General features: G+C 33.4%; 1 protein-coding gene across 1 annotated transcript in view; it reads left to right on the forward strand.

The window, feature by feature from the left end:
- Positions 1-395: 395 nt before the first annotated feature.
- Positions 396-18542, forward strand: part of LOC135836631 (uncharacterized) — a 68496-nt gene continuing 50349 nt past the window's right edge. Inside the window, exons 1-2 of the mRNA XM_065351584.1 lie at positions 396-866; positions 18213-18288. The gene's annotated coding sequence lies outside the window, so the exon portion shown is untranslated. The remainder of the gene's footprint in view (positions 867-18212; positions 18289-18542) is intronic.

Here is an 18542-nt window from a genome sequence, read left to right on the forward strand (position 1 = left end):
AGGAAGTCAAAAAATGTGAATTTAAGCTTCGTTAATTCTATTTACACCTTATCGTTACTCGAGTCACAAATTTTGATTTTTTAAAATTTGCAGCATATCAAAATTCCTTCCATATCGACTTCTAAATATGTATTCATAATACGGAAATTGATCAGATGAAATAATTAATTTTACATAAGAGCTCTTAATCTAATCAGAATACGTAAAATTCAAGAACATATACTTAGATCAAAATATCAGACAAAATCGAAAACCACATCGATGCTTTCAATAACCAAATGAAAGTAAAGTGTACAAAGTACAAACACAAGTGTACTTAAAGGTCATTTTCACAATCCTATTTCAAGCACTCGAAGCCATACATTTGATACATTTTATGTACCGTTTTATTATACAAAAGATGTTCGTTCGACGAATCAAAAAAGACGCGAAATCACGAGAAATTTTAAGCATTAACTTAACACCACACGTTATTACTTTCTATTTCGAATCACTGGAGCGCTGCTATCGGATCACACGCGAACTAAGCTTCTCCATCTCCAACCTGCATTTTTGATACAACATGTGCAACGCCGTGCAGTGTGCTAAGAAGTGAAATGCGGTTAACAGGTGTGTTCGGTGAATAAACGCATAGTGACGAATTTTCGGCGTTTTTGTAGTTTCGTCTTTGATCGGTGGTTTCATTGTAGTGTAGTTTTTATTCCTTTAAGAAGTGCTCAGTACGGTTTTCTTCAATAATATAGATTTTATTCAACTTATACGTCGTGAAACTTGATTGAACTTCAAATCAGTTTTTATTCATTTGCGGTGGATTTATTTGCCGGTGTAAATGACGGAAGAAGTGTGGAAATAGGTGCATCTCGAAGGTATGTTTACATTGTATTGTTTTCAAGTCCTTTGGTATCACAAAGGGTCGTGCTGTTATTTTTTTGTATAATGATACGATATTTTAACCACGAGGATGGAAGTTGTTATTACCTGAGTGAGATAGGTACCCAGAAACGTAGTTAATCAGTGTTTTTCCATGAGATCAACGTCACGTACATTTACGTACCTGGATCCATTTATGCAGAAAATCAAGAACTGATGATATCATTTATTTTTCGATGTTGAATAATTCCTCGAAATATTATTCGTAGTTTTAAATTGCTACTTATAAACACCTGTTGGGCATTCTGCATAAGGATTAGCTTCTGAGTAATTTTTTCCAGAAACCAGAGGTATTAAATTCCAGTTTATTTTTTAAAAAATGTTTTCTTGAGAAGGGCAAGAAGTTTTGAGATAATAAGTGAAGGAAAAAGAAAAGTAAGGGATCAATTTTTTACGGTATTTTGGCAATTTGCAACAAAAGGTCAAAACACTGCAAATTTGTCCGGCGAATGAACTTCGAAGGCTCCGTAAGAGGATTTCCACTTTAAAATTGAATCCTCGAATGACGTTTTAAGAGCCCAACAATAGGTAATTTGTCCATTTCCAAAAAGGTTAAAGGAGGAGCAATTAAGTGATCGTGAGAGAAGAAGCAGGAGAACGGAGAGCCGATGAATTATTCGCAATATTTGAGTAATTTTCAACAAATGATTGAAGCTTTATAAAATTGATGAGTGAATGAACTTCAAAGGTCAATGCTCTGTGAGGATTTTCGGCATTATACGTTAATACAAGTGTGAAGACAACTCTTTTAATTGCTCAAAAAATGAATAATTTGACCATTTTTGAAAATATTTTTCAATTTTTATTTGATTGTGGAAGAGTTTTGACCTTTCTCTCTCATCTCATACATCCCCTCCCCCTTCAATGTGCTGTCTGGGTACATCAATGATCTTCACTGATCTTATATTCACATCTGAAGCAATGATACGAATAATCTTAAGATTGGATCAAGCCAGAAATAACACTTCATCCCTCTTCCCCATCTCCATCATGCAGTAGAAAACCCCATCTTACAATCAACAAAATTCAATTTTTGATTAATTTATCGATAAAACCACCATCTCATCTCAGTTCTAAAATCATTTCAAAGTTGACCAAGTGCAATAAAATGATGCACCACAATTTTACAACATATTCGTTCGTATTATAAATTACGTAAAAATATCTTCTCGTTCTCTCGTACCGGGCAAAATAGTCGAATATTATTCATCGTATGTTAATTTATTGCGAAAATAGCTTCCCTGAAAGTACCTACCAGTTACATGTGAGTAAAAAACCCGCCCAGGTGGCATAGGTATATCTAATGAAATGCAACTGCACGCAAATTCTAGTCCGGTATCGCCATCGCCGCTGGGGCATCCTTCATTGAGTAAAAAAGCCTTCGATACGCCAGCAGATGTCTGCAAGTTTGGATTTTGGCATCTTTATTGGCAAATCCGAGCGTATATTTGTGTTTCTCCTCGGGCTTGTTTCTTTTTCCGAAGTATAATTTGAATAAGATATATTCTAGTAGTTGAAATCTCTTCTTTATTTTGCAATTTTTTGGTCACTGTTTCTTCAAGGGCATAGATGAAATAATCAGTGAGGTAGGTAAGCTAACACGAAAGTCATTCAAAAATGGCTTCGATGGGTGCTCAAGTTGAGTCAATAATTCATTTCGCGAGCTTCTTTATTAACCGAAGTATTTTTAAATAATGCTTTTAAAATTTCAAGTAATCATTTTTAAAACCCACTAAAATGAAAGGTTGTGAAAAAGGTCGAGTCATTAAAAAAAGAGGACCCCTTGACCTTTTTCGTATCAATTCTACACATCCATGGCTTTTCTTTACAAAAAGAGGAGGATGGAATATTGTTCATCAACGCAATCAATACCTACTGCAGGAAAGATACAAGTAAAATCATTACCTATCAAATATCATAGAAAAGGTGTGGATACCTCATATCAATACGGATGGTTGAAATTAACCTTTTTATCCTGTCTTCGCATCGAGTCGAGATCCATCAGAGAGAAATTTGCCACCATCATTCGAGCTGCGAACTAGAAGTCTTTGAAAGTCCGTCTCGTATACGTCGATACGATTACCAGGATATCATATTAATGCAACATGATGCCGTCAATAGTAGGTAATGAACTCATTGAGGTTTCTCTGCAATTTGTATCATATTGCTTACGAGCGGCGGCGATTCCGTTAGCATGTGTTGACATTTATGAACCCTCGAAGGTATAATTATCACCGGTTAGTTAACCTTGATGGTGAAATTACATAATTCGAGGATACGCTATACGCCGCCATACCACCACGTCTTCGAAATTCCATCATCTTCAATGAACTACTCATAGGTATCTTTCTCCCATGCATCAGGTACACATAACGAAGAACTAGATAAAGTAATTCGGTAACCCGATTGTAAGTGAAAAATTAATCATATCTGGTCATTTAGGCGCATACCTTCACGTCCGGCTTAATCATTAAATTCTATTCGTTGTTAAGTATTCGTGACCATAGCCGGGTTAAGATTTAAAAGCTGTATATTTCGTTTTCGGCTAGACATACCACGGTTTTATAGATGGTCGAATTATTCGGCTGCAATCAAAAGCATAACTCGGGGTAATTGAATAGGCACCTATATGATTCCCGTAACGTTTGTGTAAGTGTAACTGACCATATCTAAGGTCTAATTTTGATCGTAAAGGTATATAGCGTGTATAAGCTAATAAAAGTCTAACTAGATAGTAAAATCTTAAAATAACAAATTCTTTTCCCAAAACAATAGTACCTAGGTACCTAGATCAGCTATTTATAAGTATTTGAAGCGTTGAGAAAGAATCAATAAATCGAGTCATTTTATAACAGCATCTCGACTAATGCGCTGAGGGAAAAAATCGTGTATTGAATAGCCACCAAGTTTGTTTGAAATGCCAACAAGTTCATCGCTTAGAGAGAGAAAAAAGGGAAGTGTTTGGAGGAATTTAGAAAATAAAAGTACGAGTATGATTGGATGATTAAGTAACTAACTATTTATCCCATAAATTGAACTGACCTTGTATTTTTTAGAAATTTTTTGTTTTGCATTTTTGAGGTTTGAGGTCAAATTATTTTCAAAAATGAATTTTCTGCGCCCTCAAAAAAATTGATCATGTATTTTTTGGAGATTTTTTGTTTTGCATTTTGAGGTTTGAGGTTTATCTTCAAAAATGAATTGTCTTCGCCCTCTAAAATCCACAATCTAATACGGTAATACCCATAATTATTGCATTTTTTTTTTCATTTCTAATTTTGTACTTATCGCTTACTTCGGTGGGGGAGGGGTCGAATGATCATCAAAAATGAAATCAACGTCTTCGAAAACTCTCGTAACCGAGTTTTGACACTTCAAGTAAAACTCTGGGTTTGTTTACATAAAACAAATTTATCTGGATGTGTCTCCCTTTTCAATTGTGATGAAATTGGGGAGAGTCAGAATCAAAATCAGGAGGCACTCGTTTGTGATATTTTCAATAGGTAGTGATGATTTTAAATTTCAACTTATTTTTTTAAAACGCGTCCCATAAGCTGTACTTACAATCCTCAAAATTGAAAACAAAAAAAGAAAAAATCCCTGTTAATCGTGGTTTGTTGGGTTTTCAAAAAAGTTTATTACAAATTTTTTTCCTGATGATAAGTACTATCGTATTTATAACAGCTCGAGTCTCACAAAAATATTGCTTCCAATTATCAATTTTATGGGGTTTGATCGAGGTTTCAAGAAAAGTTTTCCAAAAATACGAAAAAGTTCGGAGAAAATGGTTTTATGCATTGTCATCACGTCATCATCACTCCATCCCCTGTCCACCCAACAAAAAATAAACTGAAATCATTGATGGTAGGTATATTTTTGAAATGTAAAAAAATTGAGGCATTTTCAAAAATATTTTGATATTTGCTTTATCTACCTATGTATATTGTATAGGTACATACGAGTAAGACGTACACATAATAAAATTGAAACGTTTTTTAATATTGAAATAAAAATAAAAGAATTTGAAAAAAATGAAGAAAAAAAGGAAAACAATAGAAAAAATGATTATGACGAAGTTAACTCAACAGCTGAATTTCTTCGCAGATCTTTCAAAACACGGATTAGTCAAACTAAGATCGAAATTTTCGAAATCACTTGAGGATGGATTCAGTTCCACTGCCTCCAAAAAATTCGAATTTCGGCAGAAACATCTCAACAAAACAAATCGATTCTTTCAATCGTTCAAGTCACCATTTGTACTGTGTACTTTCATCACCAAAGTACGAAAATCCAAGGATGAGCTTCTTTAAAAAAATTCTGCGATTTATCCCTTTCTAAATGAAAAATTGAAGAACATTTTGAAGCTTGAATTTCGCAAAATTGTTCAAAAACTGCTTAATCTGAAAATAAAGAATCAAATGATCAGTTTTCCTAAAAATCCTTGAACTATGAGTTAAATTTCAATCTTTTTTTTTTTAAATTTCAGTGTTTTGGCTGTTTTTTTTTGATTATTTTAAAATTTTAAATAGATAAAATTTTTCAAAATTAGAACCCCTGCGATGTAATCTCATGTGAGCTCTCAAGGTTGTCAAAAAAATAGGATAAAATGTTGCTTTTAAATCTTTCTTTAGTGAATACTAAAAAAATGTTGAAGGAAGAAATTAGAAAGATTTTCAATTGATGAAATTTTATTGTAAATTTTCACCAAGTGGGTTTTTTATTCGCGTCTGCATCTTTAAATTTGCCTCTGGAGATAAACATAAATATAAGAGATGAATTGAATTATATTTTTTTCAAAAATTACAGCATATTTTTTCAGTCCAATTCGATTGAAAATTTTTGGAATCTTATTCGCTGGATTAAGTAGGTAGGTAGCTAGGTACCTACTTACTTTAGTAATGACCGAATGCAATGCACATGGGGAAAGAGTTGAAAGGAGTTGAAAATGATTTGACCAAACTTTTCATTTGTTTTTTTCCATACATCAATTTATGCAATTTTTGAACCATTTAGGAAATTTTCACCAACCAGTGACCATTTATGATCGATTTTGAAGTTGGTGACTTTAGGTGAATCTGTCACCGAGAAGTCACCAAAACATAGAAAATTCATATTCGACTATCTGATGACCTCTTGGTGACAGATTCACAAACCAGTGACCATTTGTGATCGATTTCGAACTTGGTGACTTTTGGTGAATCCGTCACCAAGAAATCGCCAAAACATAGAAATTCATATTTGACCATCTGGTGACTTCTTGGTGACAGATTTATCAACCGGTGACCATTTTTGATCAATTTCGAATTTGTTGAATCTTGGTGACTTTTGATGAATCTGTCATCAAGAAGTCAGGTAACGCTAGAAAAAGCTGTATTCATTTTCAGTGTACACTAATTTAAATAATTTATCATAAAAATTCTTGACAACGTTATCGTTGAATATCGTATTCATAGGCCATCCGAACCTGCAGATCAAAAATTAACAAGATTACAGCAGAATAGGTATAGGTACAAATACATATGTGACGCCGCGTATGAAAAGGTGACCCCGAGCAAAAAAATTGATTTTTGGTTTATTTACTATTTTTATGTAAAATTAGCCGTACAATCCGATAAAACCATCGCCAGTTCGCTATCTTGACGTTTAACCTGTGAAAAATGGCTCTGAAGTGAGGTAGCTCCAAAAAAAAATCGGAAAAAAAAATTTTTTTTTTGTTTTTTTTTTCAATATACGTTGAAATATTGCTGATGAAAATACTTTTTGAAAAATGGAAAAAATGTTTCAAAAACTTTTAAACGCGTTTTTCTCAAAAACTACGTTTTTTCTCGGGGTAACCTTTTCGTACGCGGCGTCACATATTTGATATTATACTCAAAAAATAGAGGCTGTAATTTTTGAAATACCTTGTATTATAAATGGACCCTTCTTTTTCTTTGAGCTGCTGAAATTTTATTCAGTGTCGCCCTAAGGGTTCCCATATATTCATGAAAAAATGAGTAAAGTTGATGATTGAGTGATCGAAACATTCTCTCTTGTTGGTTAGCCACATTATAATGACCCTACCGTCGTCGAGATGATATATGCACTTCCCCCAACTTTGCCTGTTCACCCGCGGAGACTCGGTGGTCTACACGATGAAAAGCTCGTAAACTCATCGCTATCATCAAAATACCTCGTAAACGTACGATTTATAAGTTATGCAGTTTTAATATAAATCTGCTGCGATACCCGCATCATCGATAAATGCGATAAGCTTGATTACAGCAGCACTCACCAGCTACAGCTCGTGCAGATTTATAAGATTATATGTATAGGTAGGAAAAGACGACGCGATCATAACGTTACCTTTATATTTTCCTCCTGCAGACTAATTAATACATTCCGATAATATTTTTTAATCGAGTTTAATAAAAGGCTACGCACTACAAAACGAGCCTGTTACGAAACGTTTGCGTTTTAATAAATTGCAAGTTGACCTACTGGTACTTAAATGCTTTGATTTGATTATCTATGTGTAACACGATACCTAGAGCCTGCCACACATAATGAGCCGAAATAATGTGATAAAAAGTGGAAAATATACTCAAATTAAATGAAGCGTGGTTATACTCGGACGCACGCTTACCGCTGTGAGAATCGCGATCGCGTCGCGGACTCCGCGGTCGCTTCGTCGTAATTAAAAAAACTTCTCGCAGGATAATTCGTCGCGAGGATTTACGAGTCGCGCCAAGGTTAGTTGTTTCGTGTACGTAGATGGCGCGATAAAGAAAGAAAGATACAAATTAATGGTTCAACTGTACCTAACGTGCGTTGAATTGAAGCGCTTCGAATAAACGATGTCGTTCTGGCCGCTATGTTGGCTGAGGAAGAGGTTGCTCGACGCTTATTTCTTGATATGTACCTATGTGGATTGTGGTACTTGGTATAGTATAGTGATGCATTTCATTGTAAAAGGGCGAGCAGCGAGTAGAATTAATGCGCGTTTCAAAGAAACTTCACTCGCAGGTATATCTGTATAAGTACAAGTAAGTACAGAGATGCTGAAGCTTCCAGCATTAGATTGTTATATAGACGTTTCCGTTAACGAGTTGTACTGTATAAATAATAATTATATGTGTACTTGGTGCAACTACATGGATGACGCCTTATTTTGAGCCACCTTTGATAATTGGAATAGTTTCCCGAATGAAATTCTAGTTTGGGCATGAATAAGACACAGCAGAGCGAGTCCAGTTCAATTCTTGGCACAAAAATCACATTTTTCGTCAATTTTCAAACACACGCCAAATTTCATCGATCTACATATTAAATTCAACGATACATGGGTCATAAGAAGCACCCAAGCAATCCATAGAGATCAAATGACTTTTGAAATTTTATGAAAAGGACTTATCGTTTGGCTCAGAGGACTCACATCACAAAAGTAATATGAAATTCAAAATCAGCATCATTGCAAATCTATCAAACCACAAGTCACTTTGATTTTCGATTTTTTTTTCGACGTTTGAGAGCTTATAATATTGTGAAGTTTCAGGGAATATATCAGAAAAGTGAAATTAAATCTGGAGTAAGCACCTCGGAAAACCTAACTTATTTGAAAGAGGACTCATTGTGAAGATGGAGGGGGGGGGGGGTAATATTGTAGTGGTTCTCTACGAAATACCGACCACATTTTTGTTCCATGATCAAAAAATTTAAAAAAAGGATAAAAGCAAGACAATTCTCAAGTTTTATTAGAATGGAAGGAGGAGGGGTTCAATGTTACTTTTTCACTACTTTAGAAAGCATTTCAATTTTTTTTTTATTCGAAACTTCCAGATGTTTAGATCGCCTTCCCCCTTCCCCCTCAATTTTATCATCACTTGAGAGAACATTTTTAGAAATTCACATTTCCAAAAACATATGGGAATAATAAGCGAGAAATTCAAAAATTTTTGATTTAAAATATGAAAAAACAAGTATTTCCTCAAAAATACCGCAATAATGTTTCACAAAATTATTCTGCCAAGTGGGAAGCTTGATTACATTAAACGAGTGACGGAGTGATTTTCTGTGTAATTAGGTACAAAAAATAGAGATCAATCATTTTGAGCGTATTAAACGGGTTCACATTTTCAATTTCAAATGTACCTACTACCATCATGGTACAAATTGGTAACCCTGATATTGGAACGCTTACTGAACATAAGGCCTTAAGTGATGGAATATGCCATTCCTAAGCCAGTAATGCTTATCAAAGAAGAACCATCTGTAAGTAAAACTTAATTAAATTCAATCATTCTCAACAATAATAATTTTGACTTCAATCTGCAAAATATGACCAGCCTGAGTGCAAGAATCTGAAACTATGTGGACCCCATTATGCTTTGTCAAAATTCACTCGTTTCATCAGATGATTCAACAAGCAGTAACAATCTCAATGCAAATGCCAACAATTCAACTCTCCAGTCTCCAGTAGTACCTATCACAATTCACAATCTGGCCAGATATTCTCATAAATGCAACCTCAAGCAACCTGAACCAGCATTTTTTCTTCTGAATCGAAAAATTTCAAATTTATTGGTCATCGACTAATCAATTCAAAGTCGACTCATTCTGTCTCATTGCTTTTCAAAATCACATATCAAAAAAGTAAGATAAAATTTTAAATAAGCAATAACGCTTTAATCCCAGCAAAACACATTCAATGCTGGAAGAGTTGAATTCCAAAGAGCAAAAAAAAGATTTAGATGACAGTGTTGATTTTTTATAAATGAATTATAGACTACCACATAAAAGTTTGCAAGAAATCGGATTCGATTTTCAAAAACTTGAAAAATATCAATAAATTTCTTAAATGTGATCTGTCACGAGAAAACCAACTTAGTGTCCAAAAAATCGATACTTTTTTTATGGTGGATATTGGTAGTACTCAGGGTGCGCTGAATCTGCCTGCGGTGCTAAAAACGTTCGCGAACGATTCTTTTGACCCTAAATTTAAGGTCAAAAAAATTGAGCAACTACAAAAAAAATGAAAAAATTTTTTTTTTTCATTTTCTCGAAATGTATGTCCGGGGGAGTCAACATACAAATTTTTGTGGATATCGGCTCACATTTGTAGGATTTAGGCCGTTTTTTCGAAATTTGAATGAGGTTCACTCTGGAAAAATCAACTCTTTTCCCCTTGAACAAATTTGTTAAGAAACGTGATAAATATAATAATAATGACTTATTCTTCATTAATAATTCATACTCGGGTAGTTTTTGCAACATTTTTGGCAAAAAATTCAAAAAAATCGAAAAAATCGATTTTGGGAAATTTCGATTATTGGACTTGGCAACCTTGAATGTGATAATTCTGAAAAAAAAAATATCGGGTTATGTTGGCACTCATGGGGACCAAAAGTGGTGCAAGTTTCACGGACCTCCAAATTTTAGATCGCCGGATACATAGACTCAAAACTTCAAATGCCCTTCCTGTAAAATTTACGTTTTGGACACGAGGTTGGTTTTCTCGTGACAGATCACAAATATAGACAGATTTGATGTTTAAATATTTTGCCTGACTTTGAAGAGTTTCAAAAAAAAATTACTGAATTGCTAAAAGTAAGTATGACAAACTTTCAAAAATGACTTTTCAACATTGAGTTGGCTTGAGCTAAAAACGTTCCGTCCATGATTTAAACCTTTTTTGAGGAAAGGAGACTTTGCCATCATTTAATAACTATTCAATTTTCAACTTTTTGAATACGATAGTCTCCGTTCAATGTAGTCGCGGTTAATAGAATAATTCGGATAATGGTATCGAACTGGGTTGGGATGGAACGCTTGCATCTTCTTACATGTAAATTTTATCGTTTATTGTAGTGAAAAAGAGCATTGAGTTTGGTTAATAGAATTGATTAATCTTCAAAAGTTGGAGAAAATCATGGAAATTTGACAAAATTTAACAAAAAGTGGATGAAAAAGACGTATTTTAAACATGTTAAAATGGCATAAAAACACAAAATGAAGATTATTTTGTAATGAGTGAAAATTGGCAAAAAAAAAAGTGTTCAAAACATATTAAAAGACTAAATGTACCAAACTAAACAACCAAAAAAGTACTGAAATCGACTCCTGAAAACATCAAAAAGTGATAAAATTTCAACAGAATTTGAAATTTTGTGTGTTTTTATCCTTCAGCTTTCTCTGGTTTATAGAATGAGACATACCGGGTCCCAACTCGATTCTAATAGCCTAAATAAGTACGAGTAGACATTGGAAATTTGTTTGTGAAAATGATGGAAATTATGCTGAAGGAAGTCCAAGCTTCTTTATGACCAGGGGAAAGCCCAAATACAAGTAGGATTTTCATAGTACGAGGTTATAATGCTATAAGAAAAGATATAGGATACACATTTCGAAATTTTTTCTGCGTTTTTTTATTGGACCGCTCATTAGAATATCCCCGTTAATAGAATTAAAATTACCTCGGTCCAAACCAATTCCATTAAGCGGGGACTACTGTATATTCAACTTAAAAAACTGTTTGTGGTCCAATTTTTCATCAGATTTTTAAACGGTAGCCTCTGGATTCTGCAAACATTGTAAACTTGAATAAATTCGGAAACTTAAAAGCGTTAAAGGAATTAATCGGTTATTTCTGGAACAAGAACTGGTTCACTTTTCAAGCATTTTCTGTATCAGATAAGTAGATCTTGCTGGCGCCTTGTGGAAAACACGTAACACAGCAATTAAATTTCACAATAAGATCAACAATCTTCATCTCGATTACATCTCGAAAATCAGCGAATAATTACTTAGGTATTTATCAAGATGAAAACATTTCGTCGCGAGCATCACTTTCAATGTATTCTGTTCAGGAACCATTTGGCTACACGCGTATCCCATTCCCGGATTGTTTTTTCCGTCGAAAAAAATTCATAAATAACACATCGTCCACGCGTCTCGCCTTGAATAAGTATTCCTTACGAACGCGGGATATCAGTCGTTCGGATTCGGAATGAAAATTAATACTCGTATCTTATATATTGTAAGTACCCTACACGAGTCGTCTTAAAGAATCGCATGAATGTGGCACCTGCCTGCATTCGCTGAAATAATCATCCGAAACATCGTCACGTGTATGCAAATCACTTCAAATATGCTAAAATTTTGCACGTATAAATCATTATGCATTATAGGTAGGTAAAGGTATATAAGAATTAAAATACGACGATGAGGCGGCGGCGCGGCGCGAGGCGAGCTGCGCTGTTATTACGTCGGCTTGACAAAAACTCGTCTTATTTATATGAAAATATTTTGACGTTTTCATTTTGAACTGGTCTAATAAAGAGGTGTTCTGTATGTGTCCGCATCTGTGGTTCAGCTCAGCTCAACTGAGGTCATATTACAATGAACCTTTGCTTCTTTGATGTCTTCACAGTGGTTCAATGTGTTCGTATTTGAACAAAATATGCGTAGGTAGATACGTCTAGATACAATTTAAGGATTCCCCTGACATGTGCATTGTACAAGATGAGATATTTTTTTACATTTTTATACAGTCTGCTACAGCTTTTGTTGCAATGATGTTGTATCGTTTTTATACGATGAATATTAAACCATGAGTGAGTCGTGGAATTGTGTTTTTTTTTCTCTCGACGTCGAGGGATAACTTCAACTACGACTTTGAAAAATTATCAGGGGGAATAAATAGGTTCAAATTTTCGACTGATATACCTATTGGAGTTGATTCGTCAATTTTTGACGAATTTGAAAATCTGATTTTGATATCTTTTTCAAAAAATATTGGTCACTCTACTGATGATTATTTAAGTAGACTAATTATTCCAAAACTGAGCACTCAAAATTCTATGAAAATTAAAATATGCATCCAAATGTAGAACCACGAATTACTTTTTTGTTCAAAAATTGGTTGAAAGTGAAAAATCCACTCAGGTATCTGAAAATTTAGAGTTTGGACTTGTCTTGCATATACACTTTCAACACATCTGACCTTCAAACTTACAACACAAATCACATTCAACTTTTCTTTTTCAGTACCTGGGTATAATTTTATGCAAAGGATGCCTCAAATAGGAACATGAATGATTTTTAAAAATTCGAAATCCTACAAAATAGCGCTCAAGTAATTAAAACTAATAACGTTGTATTTAGGGGGCAATTAGATCTCAAACTCGAAATACCTAATTTCCTTTATGCAAATTAATGTTAAACACACATTGAACAGCGCACTTGAATCTTCCGACTTTTGAGAAAAAATCCCACCTATCGATCATTATGTCACACCAAACAACTCTACCGTTGATAAAACATATGATGTTAGTTCATCAACACTTGACATATTCGTGTCCGTTGTATAGTACAAAAATACATAGTAAAATCTCAGTCGCACATGTACCATTGTACGCCACATAATTCGACATTCCCAGTCCCACAAACAATTGCGGAAATTCAATTCCGGTTTGAGTAAGTTGTGTAACCGAAAAAAAAAACCTTGAAACTGATCCCCATCCAAAATAATTAAATAATCTTTGCTCTGGAATTAAGATATCTAACAGAATGATTGTTTGCTACGCTACGATGTTTTCATTACGTCAAAAAAAGAATAGGCCGGATTGGCAAATAGAGGTAGGCGAACGCAGATACGATTATTTAGGTCGTTAAACTTGGACGTTGAAATTTTAACAAAAACCAATGTCAAAGTAAAAGTGGAAAAAGTTGGACTCTGCTAATTTGTACGCTCGTATTCCAATAGGTACACACGTACGGAACGTGCGAATGTATTAAAGACATTCATATAGTACCATGTATCGTAACATATCCGTTAGTTGTTAAGCTTACAAATGACAATTGCTTCGACAATACCGTTTTTACTGACACGCACAACAAACGTACTTATAACTTACCTATATTCCATATTATAAGTACTCATTTTAACGAGGTTATTAGGTGCTGCAAGCTGCAAAGCATCTTTTTTAAATGGTTATAATATGAAAACACACCTTTAATACCAATAATATCTGCAACTATTTGGATATACCTAACTATACGCGGTATTTAACAAAGTATTATACCAACATAGGTACCGCTTAAAGACAATATCATCATATTTATACCATATTAGGTATATCTGCTTCTTGATACTCGTACTTAGATATGTAATATTGCAACTGGTTAAAAACTATCGTAAGCGTGTTCGTTCGCTAGAGATCGGTTTGAATTCAAAGAACGACATAAAAGGACGATGGATATAGATGCATTTATTTGTACGAATACATCAATGTCACTACCTCGAGATATACACGCGGCAAAGTTCATTATTCTCACCCCCTTCCCTTCCATCGACAAATTCAAATCAAATGCAGGTGCGAGTGCAGGTAATTTTTTCAATAGGGTATCGTAGGGTTTTCAACGTGAAGCGTAAAAATTACTTCAATTATCCTTATTTACATAGTAAATAGGTAACAAATTAATAATCACATTCGCCTTTATAACAGTCCGAGAGTTTTATTTTTAGAAAAATGAGGTTATCGCGTACTTACCAAGAAATGAATATATTTTTTTCAAGGTTTATTGATTGCTTGGAGTCCATTTTTTGACATTTCCGATGTGACATTTGGGTAAAAAAATCTGAAAAGAAACACAAATATACATATTAGGTAGATCTAATTGAATCAATTATCGCGTAATCTTACAAACATCATTCAAGGTAACAATAATGTAACATGTTATGGGTGATTAAGAATTTTTTCATTCTTTGAAGTGAAAAACTTGATCTCTGTTACTAAATTTTCTACCAATTTGTCTTCCTCATTATAAAACGTCCTGCTGTCTTTGAAAATTGAAAGAATATATTGTGTAGGTTATGGTTTTTTTTTATTAACACGGTCTTCAATAATATTTCGTGAAAAAGTGTGGATTTGCAGTAGGTACTGCGCCATATCAAAACAGATTGATCGATGTCGCCATACCACACAGAATTCTATTGAGGACCCTGTATCTGTAAATGAAAGCAGCTTTTTCCAAGTTGGATCAGAATATCAGGGATGGAAAGCTGAAAGCTGAAACTTTTGGCTAGCTTTTAGCTTTCAAAAATCTCAAACTTCCTTAGCTTTCAGCTTTTCAATTTTTTTTAATGAGGTGAATAGACAGGAAAATGAAAACTTACAACACAACGAAAAAAAAACACGAGAAAACTGAAACTTGAGAAAAGGTAAAATGTGAAAATCAAAAAAGAACTCAAACAGAAACTGAACCAAATGAATTTGTAAAAGAGCTGAAAAAATAAAGCTTTTGGCTGGAGCTTTTAATTTTCAAAAATCCCAAACTTCCTCAGCTTTCAGCTAGCTTTCCATCCCTGCAAAATATTAAATTTAGGTAATTTTTGGTAAATTGCAGGTAATATTTTTCAAGATTACTGCTACTACATAGTAACTTTTTGGTAAATTACTGGTAACTTTTTGGTAAATTACTGGTAATTTTTGGTAAATTACTGGTATTTTTTTTTGGTAAATTACTGGTAATTTTTTTTGGTAAATTACTGGTAATTTTTTGGTAAATTACTGGTAATTTTTGGTAAATTACTGGTAATTTTTTTGGTAAATTACTGGTAACTTTTTGGTACATTACTGGTAACTTTTTGGTAAATTACTGGTAACTTTTTGGTAAATTACTGGTAATTTTTTGGTAAATTAATGGTAATTTTTTGGTAAATTACTGGTAATATTTTTTTGGTAAATTACTGGTAACTTTTCGGTAAATCACTGGTAATTTTTTGTTGACCGCGTAGAATAAACAACGTAGAATAACACGTAGAATAAATTTGGCTAGAAAATTGAGCTTTACTAAGCTTTTGGATAGGTAATTAATTATGTTTTTACCATTGTAATGCTGAAATCCTTCAAAAATGCTGAAAAAAGTTTAGTTAGAAGCTGAATTTTTCATTTACTTACCCCAAACAAATTACCTATTATAATACATATTCTGGTTAAAATTGAAGTATATTTTTAATTTATCATATAATTTCACCATCTCAAAATCATGACTCAATTTTGAGCGTAAGATTTTCTGAAAATGTTCAAATTCAATAATTCAAAATCAAAACATATTTTCATCAGAATAAGTATTTAAATTCCTCACGTAATTTCAATCCATTTCGATAGATTGTATGACTTTTTTAGTTTTTTTCAATTATCTTAAAATCATGACTCAATTTTCTGCTCAAAATTCCCTAAAAATTTTCTAATTATAGGTACCAACATATTTTCATCAAATTCAAAATATTTAAAATTAAATTCCTCGCATAATTTCGACCCATTGCAATTTGCATGACTTTTTTTCAATCAGATATCTCAAATTTATCACTCAATTTTGAGCTCAAAAGTTACCTACACCAACAATTTCATAGTAAGGTGGAAGCTTGCTTTGATTTTATCACAATGTAGGTACCTAATCCATATAATAATATGTAATATTTTGTCAGCACATATCGTGGCTAATCACTCTCCATTTTGACGAATTTACCGCAGCGTAACCATTTCAGATTACATAAGTGATCATTATGAGGCTACTTACCTACCTGTTTTCGAATGGACATTTAAAACAATTTTTAATCGATTATCGCGTCTTCACGAAATAAATGAGCCAGTAATGAGATATTTTTTTAATAACTCGGGTGGTTTGAGTTTATTACAGAAGACCACCCGTAACAGCAGCTGAGAAATCTACCAATCACAAAATTTCAAAAGTGGTTCTTATTCGAATAGGTCTAGGTACTTTGCCATAAAAAAACCACAAAATTCAAATTATGAAGGTATTCGACTACTTGTGATGAAATCTACCCATATATACGAGTACCTTACAGCACAGCATATTACATGAAGTCGAAATAGGTACATAGGTACCTCATGAGTACGAAGAACAGCTGTTTAGGAATTTAAATTCGAATTGAAGGGATCTTTTCTTGAGGGATGAGAGGATTGCAGTGATGTAGAGATTTTGTGATAAAGGAAATTTGAGAATTTGATGAAGAGTAGGATGAAAGTATGATAATAGAAGAAAGTGATGCTGAAAAAAGAGAGCTTTTTTCGCAGCTGAATTGAAATTTAATTCAACTGGCATCTCAAATCCTAATCACACCTTGAAAATCAACCTAATCTCGTAATCCAAATTCATTAAATTTTTGAATTTTCCTTAAACTTATACAGATTTAATAAACCGTCGGCATGCATTCGTCAAACAACAAAACGAGTACAAGGCACAGGTACATTCGAAGCGCACAGAATAAACAAAGTACCAACGCTATTGTACTCGCACACCTAGACAAACACCTTATAGGCTTTTCGAGCTAGGCAAGCCACTGACCCGAGAAAATAATTACCTTCGTTAAGCCCCAGACAAATAATTACCGAAATGCACAACGGTAATATTTTCGATTTGTTTGCATAATTATAGCGCGCATACGCAACCGATACAATTGTATTAAATTTCTTAGAAAATTTCGTAAAAATGAATCCCAATCACACAATTGGCTCAGGTTGAGGTTTACAGAACCTGTATTGAAAAATAAGCTCGTAATAACCTCGGTCAACTGGAATTATTCTTTTTAAATTACTATGCAGGTATATCTGACGAATAAGATAGGATAGATTTTTTTTTCTTCGTGTTCGTGATGCCAACAAGTGAACATTGAACAAGTTGCAGATATGTATTTCGTAGCACGATGACATTTTGTAAAACGCGTATAACTTTTAGGTATTTATTTTTGGGGCAATAAACTGAAAAAATTTTCATAAGCTAATATTTATTCATAAGTTGTTGTTTTTTTCACTGTAGAGCCAAGTTACTATAATACCTATGTCGTAATACATGTGCATCGCTGGAGAGGTTTTCACTTTCTATACCATTTTTGTACTCGTATGTGCCTACATATGCACATACTTACGTATAAGATGCATTTATACCGATAAAAATAGTACGTTTTCATATGTACCAATGAACCTTAAATAACCGCGCATTATGCAATTTAAAAATGCTACATATTATATCGATCGTTTACTAAATATAGTAATACGGTCAAATCGGCTCGAGTATAATTAAAATTTACAATAAATCTAGATCGATTAGGAATTATTAATTTAATTAATATAGATAGATTGCTAATGATACTCGATCTTTGGGTAGGCTGTACGATGAGGAAAAGCCTACATCATGTCATAGATCATTTATTATAAACATGACTGTAGTTTTTTTGGATAAGAAAAATTTCATCATACGTGTTTCTGTATATGTTTCAGCTTATGTACCTACAAGCAACGAGTACCTATTTGGATAGCATTTCACATGAGATCAGTCTAACGAAGAAGATAACTGGTAAGCATCTAACATAAGTTGGATATTTAAATATTTAAATACGCGCAGCCATTATCTTAATGTAGCCTAGCATTTTAGACAACATTTCAACCATCGCACGTTTGTAGGTATAAAAATTAACCGAGAATTTAATTCCGGTAAATGGTTTTCATTAAATGTCATTCTAGTTATCGGCGCTACTAGTTTGAAAACCTGTAATAGAGGAATTAAAAAAAGATTTAAAGGGAAATGGAACTCTTTGTTTAGATGAAAAA

This window comes from Planococcus citri, chromosome 2 (assembly GCF_950023065.1).
Source record: "Planococcus citri chromosome 2, ihPlaCitr1.1, whole genome shotgun sequence".
Lineage (NCBI taxonomy): Eukaryota > Metazoa > Arthropoda > Insecta > Hemiptera > Pseudococcidae > Planococcus > Planococcus citri.